The following is a 9,983-nucleotide window of genomic DNA, read 5'->3' as shown; positions in this document are numbered from 1 at the left end:
CATAACGCATTTCAGTCTTCTTCTTAGGTCTTGTCAGATTTCGTACAGTATCTGTCCTTGTTTATTCCAGTATCCATTTTCCAACTCAACCTAACCTGACCTAATCTTCCGCGACATAACCTAACCTAACTTCCCCTAACCTAACCTAATCTAATTTTTGCTCGACATAACCTAACCTAGCTTTTCCAAACTTACCCTAACCCTAATCTGATCTAATGTAACCTAACCTAATCTAATCTGGCCTGAATTACTGTAACGTAACCTAACCTAACATAAACTAACGTAACTTGACCCAGCGTAACCGAACCTGACCCTCTCTAACTTAATTTGACTTAGTGTAACCTAACCCAACCTAATCTAACAATGATGCCCCGACCTAGTGTAACCTAACCTGACCTGTCTTAACCTGACCTACCGTAAACTAATTAAATCTAACCAAAACTAACTGTACCACATTAAATACATGCGACACGAAATTACTTCTGGCCTTCTCTCTCCCTTTCGTCCTCGTCCTTCTCTTTATTCTAGCTCTCCATTTCATCTTTTACAATCTTTCTATTCTTGTAAATCGTAAGGACTCTCTCTCTCTCTCTCTCTCTCTCTCTCTCTCTCTCTCTCTCTCTCTCTCTCTCTCTCTCTCTCTCGTTAGGAACATATTTTCAATTGCGTCCCAGAGAGAGAGAGAGAGAGAGAGAGAGAGAGAGAGAGAGAGAGAGAGAGAGAGAGAGAGAGATGGGTGGTGGGGGGGGGTACGGCTCTCAATCTGTCACCCATCAAAGGTTCCCCTCCGATGCGGGTTTCCCCCCGCCACAATGGTTTCCGACGATGAGGGGCAAGATAACTAACAAGCCATTAATGAGGGAGGAAACGAGGGGAAGTAGGAGGAAGGAGGGAGGGAAGGAGGGCAGGGGCATGAGAGAGGGAGGGAGTGGGCAAGAGTGGGCGGAGCTTCTAAGTGAGAGAGGGAGAAAGGAGGAGAGAGAGAGAGAGAGAGAGAGAGAGAGAGAGAGAGAGAGAGGGGACGTGTTAGAGTTGTCATGAATGTAAGCGAAGGGGGAGAGGGAGAAATAAAACGTAAAAGAGGAGATAAATAAAAAGAAGCAAGAAAGAGGAAGTCGGATACAAGGAGGATGAAGTTTATTACCAACGCTGCGAGAGGAGAACGGTGTGGTGGAGGGCGCCCAGGAGCGGGAGGATGAGGAGGAGGAGGAGCAGCAGGAGGAGGAGGAGGAAGAGGGGAAAACAGCGAGGGGAAGAGCTGGTGGCATTACTGGGGTACCACAGGGTTGCCGCTGAGGCCCCGCCCATCACTGCCGTGGTGGCTGTGAAGGAATTTCCACAACCTTGCGTCCAAGTTCCAAAATCTTCCGTCTCAGCCAAAACCCTCAACTATCACGCCTCCTTGAAACGCACCCGGAAAACTGTTGACTAAAATGGAAAGAAATGAAAAAAGGAAAAAAAAAAATCTTATGCTGCGTCCCGTTCAACGAGTTTATGAGGCTTGAAGAGCGTGATGGAGGGCGAAAAACGAAGGGAGAGAGAGAGAGAGAGAGAGAGAGAGAGAGAGAGAGAGAGAGAGAGAGAGAGAGAGAGGGAGGAACGGACAATGACAGCACGATTATCCCATTAAGTTTGACTCCGGGCATCCGATTCGCGGAGGGCAGGCATGGAGGGCGAGGGGCGGCAGTCATCCTGAGGGCAGTGCCGCGGATGGACGTGTGTGTGTGCAGCCCTCGCCGCGCCCCCTTTATATATGTATATTTATACACACACACACACACACACACACACAGGATGACAGGGTGGTAGACCATAACAGAAGGAAAATCACACTCACAATATACACAACACGTCATGAACCGGGGAAAAAAAAGTTAAGGCACACACACACACACACACACACACACACTTCCCCTCATCTCCGTAATGCTTCACGGATTATTCATTTCGTCATCTGCAGTCGCCGCTCAGGGAACAGGTGAGAAGGTAGCCACGTACTAATTATATACATACCATTTACAGGTAATGTCTTCAAACTTTGCACGATTATGTTGGAGTATGATTCTCTCTCTCTCTCTCTCTCTCTCTCTCTCTCTCTCTCTCTCGATGGGAAAGACGGAGGGCGAGGTACTTTTAGGGAGGGCATTGTGTGTGTGTGTGTGTGTGTGTGTGATCGGTCACTAAGATGCAAGTGGTTAGTGTGGCAGTGAAAGGTTGGCGAGTGCTTTCATTGAGTCTCTTTGGTCGAGGGTACAAATTGGAGTTATGTAGTTGGAGGGTCGCCCGGCGTCCTGCCTCGCCCACTAAGCATTCCTCTACAACAGCGCGACAGTGTGTCCAGGGAAGGCGGAGGATGAAACTAACTTGCTCTTCAGAATACGGCAAATGCGGTGCCGGAATACCTATAAATAGTTTGGTAGATAGGTAGTTTATTAATTGACTACATAGATCGTTACGCAGCACACACATACGCCGCGTTGTGTAGCTATTAGCATGCTCGGCTCTCAATAAGGTCCGAGTTATAGTCTCTGGCGCGTAGAGACTGCATGATGGGCGAGTCTCTGAATACATAATCCTTGTTCATCTAGCAGTAAGTAGGTACGTGATGTGAGCTCGCTGTCCCGATGTGTGGTGTGTGAATGGTCTCAGTACTCAAAGATCGGTCACCGAGTTCAAAGTTCTTTTCGTACTGGAGTGGCCGGCTGTATGATGCACCAGACCACTGTGGCTGAGTAACACAAGGGGAATGAAATGCCAGAAAAGTCCTCGTCGCTTAATATAACTGGCACTATAATGTGTCCGGAGTCCCGTATTTTAAAATGCTCTTGCTCTTGTAAAGACCGTTTTCAAATGCCACAGGGATGATTAATCGGGCTCTTATGGACGTTTTTTTCCCTGTTGAAAATTAGAATCTTTGCTAAACTATACTTAGCATCACGAAAACAGCCTTGAAAACTCGAGTAACATCAGCTAAAGCAGTGGAGACAAGATGCCCGAGCCTTCGAGAGTACAGTCGTTGAGTTGCCATTCTTGCCAAGACGAGCAGTTGCCCAGCCAGTCACGCAATGGTGGCCGGTAAATAAGTAACGTGTCTGAGAGGCGGCGAAGAGAGGAACTGGCTACCCTACTCCATCCCCCATGCCAACACTCATAACTGCTAAATGTGCTGCCAAATGCCCCACGATCTACAGCCAAAATCGTCGAATCAAGGGCCACTGTTATTTTCGTAAGCTTCCTAACCAAAACGCATCTCATGTTGGTAAGCTCCCGCACATACAGAAGGTGCCGGTTCCAATTTGATTTACTTAGTGTGGTGGTGAATGTGTACCGAACAAAGACCTTTTACTCAATTTCATTTTTCCGTTTCTTCTTAAGATTCTTAAGTAATCATGATCACCAGCATGTCTCCTATTTCTTCTTCTTTCTTTCTTCTTTTTCTCTTCTATCTCTTCCCCCTCCTTCTCATCTTCCTTCTCCTCCTCTTATCATGTAAACGTTTTCTTCAGCTGAATGACTTACAATTCGTCAGGGAAGTGCTGGCGAGCCCTCTGGTGTAGTGAAGTGGAGAGCTAAGGTTTTCAGACACATGCGTTCTCGTCTAGTACACAAACTTTTTCATGAAAGAGAAAGACGTGCTAAAGGGGGAACTTAGGAAAAAAATAAGTAACGCTAAATGAGATAGGAACAGGCGGAGAATATCGAAAGAGATGAAAAGTAAGGTAGATAGACCTCGCGTGGGAAAAAAAAAAATTCTATAGTTTATGAAGTTCGGAGGAAAAGTTTCTAAATACAGCTAAACATAAAGGAAAGAGGATAAACGACAAAACGAAGTAAAAATAAGGTAAGAAAGATCTCATGTAGGGAAAAAAACGGAAAAAAAATAAAACTAGAAATGAAACTAAGGAAAAATCAAACCTTCTCATTAAACTAAAAATAAGGAAAAAAAAGGAAAAAAAGTGTTAAAGGAGGAGGAAAAGTAAGGTAAAGCCGATCTCGTGTGGAAAAAGGAAAAAAAAAAAAAAATCAAGGTTGACGTACCAAGAAACGTTAGGAATATTCTGACCGACAAAAAATATATAAACAAATAAATGAATGAATAAATAAGTAAATACAAATAAATACGAATACAGTTACAGAGTAGAACGAAAAAAAAAACAAGAAAATAGATAAGATAAATGGATAAACTACTAAAAGAATAAGTAACAGGGTAAGACAGACTGCCTGATAGTGTGTGTGTGTGTGTGTGTGTGTGTGTGTGTGTGTGTATTTAGTTATATTTCTTATTCCGTTTCGTCTCAGTAATAATAGTAATAATAATAATAATAATAATAATAATAATAATAATAATAACTTGTACTAGATTCTATACAGTTTTCTTTAATATTTTTTCGCAAGCTATCGTTTCAGTGACTTTACACACACACACACACACACACACACACACACACACACACACTACAAAAGTGGATGAAAATATGGCAGTAAAAAAAAGGAATGATGTGAAGTTATTTCCCGTTGCATTCGCCACCTTATGACTCTCTCTCTCTCTCTCTCTCTCTCTCTCTCTCTCTCTCTCTGTCTGTCTCCCCGTCATGGTTAAAAAATTTCCCCTTCCTCGTTAAGCATCTCTTTAAGTTACTGACTCCAAGTATGTGTTTATTTGCTTTATCTATTATTGTTATTATTATTATTATTATTATTATTATTATTATTATTATTATTATCATTATTATTATTTATTTTTATCTATTCATTTTTTTAGGAGTAGAAAACTCACCTCCTATAAAGTATTTATTTATTAATTTATTTTGTTAATTTTTATTGAATTATTTTTGCTGTCATTTTATTTTGCAGTTCAAGTTTTTTCTTCCTGAGCCGGTTTATCTATCCACCTCTCTCTCTCTCTCTCTCTCTCTCTCTCTCTCTCTCTCTCTCTCTCTCTCTCTCTCTCTCTCTCTCTGCTTCTAATAAAAGGTAGAAAGAGCAAGAGCAATTTCATATCTAGCTCTGGCAATGGTTCAGGAAATAAAAACTTTTCCCACTTCAAAGCACAACTTTAAATACAGGAGCCAGGTACTGAGTGGACAATAATCAGTTGCCAGCTAGAGAGAGCATAAACTTTAGGGAATAACGCGTAATACTAGTGAGGTCCTTCATATCATTTAGATCTGGTTAATTTTTTTCAACAAAACATGTAGATTCTATCACTCATTAGTCCAGTGTTACTACCTTTTGTAACATTTTTGTAATATTGAGGTAACCGTATTTGTAATATGATATTTTTGAATGACTGGTAATGATGCAAGAACGGAGGTAGCAATGGACTTTCTTGTTTTGTGGGAAATACGTAAACTCATATCGGAATAAGCGAATATTTTCTATGTTCGGAACGTATGTACAGTATCTAGAGAATGTGTCTATTTGAACACCAGAACAGGAAGGCTGATTTATAACGGCTGCCTGGTATCACTCAGGGTCGCTTCATTGATCGTCATGTCGAGTGAGAGGATTTCAATGTAACATCTGAATCTATAAACACATTTGACTTGACAATGGCAGAATCCTTATGTATTCTCTAACAAGTTAATTTCAACAATAACGAGCCTTCATCTAATTTTCCGTCTTTTGAGTAAATATTTTCTCTGTGGGTTTTCTTTTAAATTACTGTGTTTTGATCATTTGTTTCCATTTATAGTAATGCAAAATATGTTTCATTATGCATTTTATTAGCGTGTTTAAAAAGTTTTGTACAATATTCATCTGTAATACGAACCGCCACCTCAGTCCTTCAGTAGTTGTTGTCTTGGGTTACGTGCTTCGCTGCGCCTCAGTGTGCTAACAGCTGCCCTCGAGGTGAGCTGTGCGGTCATGTGCGTCTATACCTTCAGTTAGGTTCGAAAATGAGAATATTGTATGTTTACCGAAACGTTGCGAGAATTCAATGCAAAACGGATACTAGGTTCTTTTTATTCGATATCACATGTTTGCGTATGTGTGGAATTAAGACAAAGTAGACGGGTAATTATTCACATTTCATTATTGTGTTATGAGATCATTATTGCATCAGTGTCCTGGTGTATCTTGCCAGAGTGCTGTTGTCTTAAGGTTTTCCTTTCAAGTCTCTCGTGTCTTACAAAGTTCAAATTTCTACATACTAATCAGTCATTCAATGTTCAAATCGAAACATTAATTTGGAAGCTATTTTTATCTTATACCCTTCGCAAAAAAAAAAAAAAAAAAAAAATTCCAATTTTTGTTTTTCTTTAAATTTTCAGTGTTCTTAAGTGACCAAATAAGCGTAATGAAAAATATTTAACCCTTTCAGTGCGACATACAACAATTCACATCACTAACAGCTATGTATGAAATCTTTATAAGCACACAGAAGAAATAAAAAGATGAAAAGAATAGATTTTTCAGTTTTTAGACTATAACGTTTGGAGGCGGCTGTGAAATGAGAAGAAATGTCGCAGAATGGTTAGTGATAAAGGACAAACAGGTAGCGGTGAATGGATTAAAACAGATGATATATTCTTCAGTGTCTAGTGTAATGTAAGGGTAATACACAGAGAGGCATTAGTCCGTGCATTTTGGGAAGTCTGAGGGATGCTATTATACATTGCCACATTGTGCACCTACATCCTGCCATTATATTACCTGTATGGCCTACCGCTTTTCATTTCTCCTGTTGCGTTGCTCTTAATTTGTATTTTCTTCTCCTGTTTCAAAGGTGGCCGCTGAAAATCTTCATCGTACTCATCACAGCTCCGTTTCAACTTTTTAAAAATATCCCTGACCGCAATAATTCTGTTCCTCTCTCTTCTCTTTGTTTTGTTCCTGAGGTGTTGTGGTCGTGCAGTCTCATCTAGATTCTGCTTGCGTCCATTGCTTGTTGTATTCTGCAATATCTCTCTTTTGCGCCCGATTAATTTTATCATTCAAGTATAGCTTATGAAAATATCGCTCCAGCCGTGTATCCAGTTTAGTTAAGTCCTGCCGTGAATCAAATTGTTATTTCAATTCTTTATATATATATATATATATATATATATATATATATATATATATATATATATATATATATATATATATATATATATATATATATATATATATATATCCGCGATGGTGCACAACAGGCAGACTATGAGACAGATACACAGACGCACAAACAGACAGACAGGTAAGTTCATTGACAGACAGGTAGATGCATAGTGAAACTCCTGTACGTTCGATACAAAACCGGCCAGCAAAAAAAGTCATTATAAATTTTGTTAATTTTTTTTTTTTTTTTTTTTTGTTGAGAGCGATATTATGATTTTTTTTTTGTCTATGGTCGGTCTCCCTGACGTAAAGAAAAAGAAAAAGAAAAAAAAAAAACCTTCCTGGTACTCCTCAGAGGTAACACATCGCGAAAGGGAAACGTCACTACTAGCATAGGTGGTGAGGTAGCGATGTGTTAGGCAAGGCAGTGTTACGTTTTTTATTCATATACCTATCAGTACCTTTTGATATGCGAGGAACAGAGGAGACGAATTGTATCAATGGAAATGTAGTGTGGCTGGATGTGGCAGCCAAAACTTGTGTCTGCAGTAGCGTGTCCAACAGAATGTACCCGAGAAGTGATTGTCTGACCAATGGCGTGAGTTTTGGCGCCACAACACCGGAAGCCCACACATGGACATCCAAATATAAAATCAACCTGTTCCTTCCTTGCTGGCTGACAGAACGGGTTAGGTACTTACCTCCATATATTGACTTCTATCAGGTTTCCCTTTCCACTGAACTTCGTGACATCACTCCCCGGGCCATCTGTGCGGAAATGGAGGCGTAATGTTGGTAATGGCTGATGATGATGATGATAACGCTGATGAGGAGGAATGAGGTAATAAAGAGCAGAAGGAGGAGGAGGAGGAGGAGGAGGAGGAGGAGGAGGAGGAGGAGGAACATAAGCAGCAGCAACCGTCACAGCGTCACAGTGCAGACATGGAGCCATATTCTGAAACACTCCTACGCAGCATCTTCACTACATTCAAGACTCCAGTTGAAGTTTCACGAGTTTTTCAGAATGTTTTTATGGTTCTAGTGACAGATTAGTGATTTTTTACACAATTCACAGGAGAAACACTCTTGAGAACCCGGCTAATCATCTCTGTGGCCTGTGAAAATAGTCGTGGTGAGAGAGCGAAGCGTTTCAGAATACAGGCCATGGTGGCATTGGTTAGTGGTGGTGGTGGTGGTGGCGGCGGCGGATGGATGTCATTAACTGTAATAAGGAAAAGAAAAAAAATGGGTGATGGCGTGCGGGGTACAGGCTGGTGTGTCGTGGGAGCTTTTGTAAACGCTATGTTTTATTATTACCATGTTTTTGATCGTTTAATATATGTTTTTGCGTTCAGTGCTCATAAAAGTTGATTCGTTTGACAGGAGGAAATAACATGGGAGCTTTTATAGACTCAGGAACAAGGTAAGTAAAATTAGCATATAAGTTTTCTTTCAGTTATGATTTTGTGTTAGATATTTTTTTGTGTGTGTGTGTTTCTGCTTTAATTTTTTTCTTTTTTTTTTCAAGTTGGAAAGACGATACGAATAATTCCATTGATAAATACGCTTAGATATATTTCATGGATAAAGTAAAATAAACATACAAAACATATATCGGGAACTTTTGGCTATCAGATATCTCATTTCGCTTATGATTTTATCTGTCATTATGTATTCCTATTTGATCTATTTTAAACTAGATAATAATATGATACGAACAATTCCAGAGATAGACATACCTACACACATACAAGGGAATTAATGCAAACATACCAGTGTAACGTTAAGAAAGGAAATCTTAACAATGAGTAAAGGTCGCTTAATTTGATACTCATTTGTGTTCAGTCATCTGAGAGGCGCTCCCTGGATCTGTCACCACCTCAACGTGTAAACTGTGGCATCGAACACCAAACACCGAGCACTGCACTGTTTTTTGTTTTTTTTCTTTTTTTTTATGTAGGAAGGACACTGGCCAAGGGCAACAAAAATCCAATAAAAAATAAATAAATGAATAAATAAATAAAAGCCCACTGAGATGCCCACTGAGTTTGGCCTCCGCTGGTGATAAGATCCTGCTGCCACTATTTTTCTCTCGGTTCAGCTGCTAGATTTGCTGTGTTTGTGAAGAAAGTTGGAGAAAGATATAGCCGGTGAAGAAGGTATATATCAGTGCAGGGGTATGCGGTGTGCTGTACATGACCGGCCGGAGACAGTTTAGGTCCATCTTCTTCCATGCTGCAGCCTCTGTTCACCTAAAGCAGTGTAAGAGTGAACCTTAAGGCGAAGACTCCAACCCAGCATGAGCAGAAGACTAGCAATGCTGCCCTTGTGTTCGTGTGTGTGTGTGTTGGTGGGTGTGTATGCTGCAAGAGGTCAGTTATTGTCTTCACCACAGCCTAAGAAATATATAATTGAATGTGTATGCAGAAAGAAAGAGTATAAGACGAAGCATTAAAAAAAAAAATGTATATAATATTTGTCTTGTTTTTTTTTTTTTTTTTTGTGTTCCGTGCAATTTTCAATGAAATATGTTGGTTTCTCAGGTATTTCTCAGTGATGCAGGTGTGTGTGTGTGTGTGTGTGTGTGTGTGTGTGTGTGTGTAGACATCAATAATAGCGGACGATGGATGCAGCCTTATTCTTCTTCTTTCTCTTCCTATTCTTCTATTTCCGTACTTTATTATAACTGAGTATGTTTCTTTACATCTTTTAGCATATTTTTCGTGTTCGCCATCGTCATCATCATCATCATCATCATCATCATCATCATCATCATCATCACCATCATTATATTTATTTACATTTAGAATCTCTATATATTGACAACCACACTTCCACAATGGCTTCTCTTCACAACCTCCATTTTGAGAGAAACCACCTGATGATAAGTCGTGTTTTGCCCTTCATAACCATTCCTTTAACTTCCCTCCACCGATTTA

The 9,983-nt window shown here is 40.1% G+C and overlaps 1 long non-coding RNA gene across 1 annotated transcript in view; it reads left to right on the top strand.

Moving 5' to 3' along the window:
- The first annotated feature begins 1,616 nt into the window (after positions 1-1,616).
- Positions 1,617-9,983, top strand: part of LOC135102254 (uncharacterized) — a 65,102-nt gene continuing 56,735 nt past the window's right edge. Inside the window, exon 1 of the long non-coding RNA XR_010269602.1 lies at positions 1,617-1,978. This is a non-coding gene — a long non-coding RNA (uncharacterized LOC135102254). The remainder of the gene's footprint in view (positions 1,979-9,983) is intronic.

The sequence above is a fragment of the Scylla paramamosain genome, chromosome 1, assembly GCF_035594125.1.
Source record: "Scylla paramamosain isolate STU-SP2022 chromosome 1, ASM3559412v1, whole genome shotgun sequence".
Lineage (NCBI taxonomy): Eukaryota > Metazoa > Arthropoda > Malacostraca > Decapoda > Portunidae > Scylla > Scylla paramamosain.
The sequence above is the reverse complement of the archived record's forward strand: the minus strand, read 5'-3'. Positions and strand labels throughout refer to the sequence as shown.